This window comes from Aplysia californica, unplaced genomic scaffold (assembly GCF_000002075.1).
Source record: "Aplysia californica isolate F4 #8 unplaced genomic scaffold, AplCal3.0 scaffold00017, whole genome shotgun sequence".
Classification (NCBI taxonomy): Eukaryota; Metazoa; Mollusca; class Gastropoda; order Aplysiida; family Aplysiidae; genus Aplysia; species Aplysia californica.
Window position 1 is genome coordinate 1,403,822 of NW_004797287.1, and position 1,292 is coordinate 1,405,113.

Consider the following 1,292-nt stretch of genomic DNA (forward strand, 5'->3'; position numbering starts at 1 on the left):
TCTATTGCTTATCATATCTAAATGTGCATGTGCATTTTGTAGCTAGCTAGCTCTATATGGGTGGATGGGTGGACGAATGGAAGGATGGATGGATGGATGGATGGATGGATGGATGGATGGATGGATGGACGGGTGGATGGATGGATGGATGGATGGATGGATGGATGGATGGATGGATGGATAGATAGATGGACGGATGGATGGATGGATGAAACAGTCCGCAAAACGCCACAACATAAGCCAACATTTTTCACTGGACAGATATTCCTCACATAAGCAGCAAGCGCGAAGAAAAGTGAGTGATGAAAGAATAATTAGCTGTGACAAACAAAAGAAATGTGTCACTGATTCTCTATAACTCCAAGCGTCAGGATGTTGCTGAGCTGGAATGATGTTCACGGCCAGGCGAAATGGAAAAATGAAGGACGGCGTCCACTAGGTTAAATAAACCTCTTTGGGTCAAATGCAAGTCACAAATAGGGGCGAACCGATAGCGAGATCGTGTTTAAATATATTTATACAGTCAAACCTGTCTAAGACGGCTACCCATTTTAAAGAGAAAAGTGGTCATCTTAGACGGGCAAACCTCTTGGACAATGTTATTATAACAATGGTTTTAAAAAACGCAGAGTCTTGTCAGTATGTTATTGTTTCAGCGGCTATAAAAATGTTAGCTTGCAGTATTTGCTTCCCATGCAGGAAGTACAGATCGTTTGAGGGTGGTTGGCGGATGCTGTGGTGTGGTTTGCTCCTTCTTTCCTATCGAATATCTATCGTCTCTATCTCTCCTCTTTCTTTTTGTGCTTGTTGCTCTCTTTGTAACACCTCTAATCTTCGGCACTTATATGACCTTATTGTGTTGCAAGTGCCGTAAAACTCTTACTAAAACATAACAAAGAGATCGTTTCAGAATGTTATCAAGTCTGCTGGGGTAATATAGATTGTAAAGCGCATAGAGCTAGCAGTTGGTTGGAATTTGGGCTATACAAATGCCATCTATTAACATTATTGTTAGGGAAAGGTGGCTGTTAAAGGAGATTCTACTATTTACAATATATGTATATGTTTGACTACGAAAATGTGAATCAAATCTCCACAAGTGAAAAAAAAGTCTAACCCCCATATTCAAACCCCCACCCCCAAATCCCGTAAAATAAGTTAAGAGTGTACGTCTTTCCTCCTTGACGCCGAGACAACCTATATCACATGTGACCTCACGGAGATAAAGACCCCAGACGTGCGAACCAGGTCAAGTAAATTCCGGATCGAGTAGAGAGCTACGTGGTTTTTTG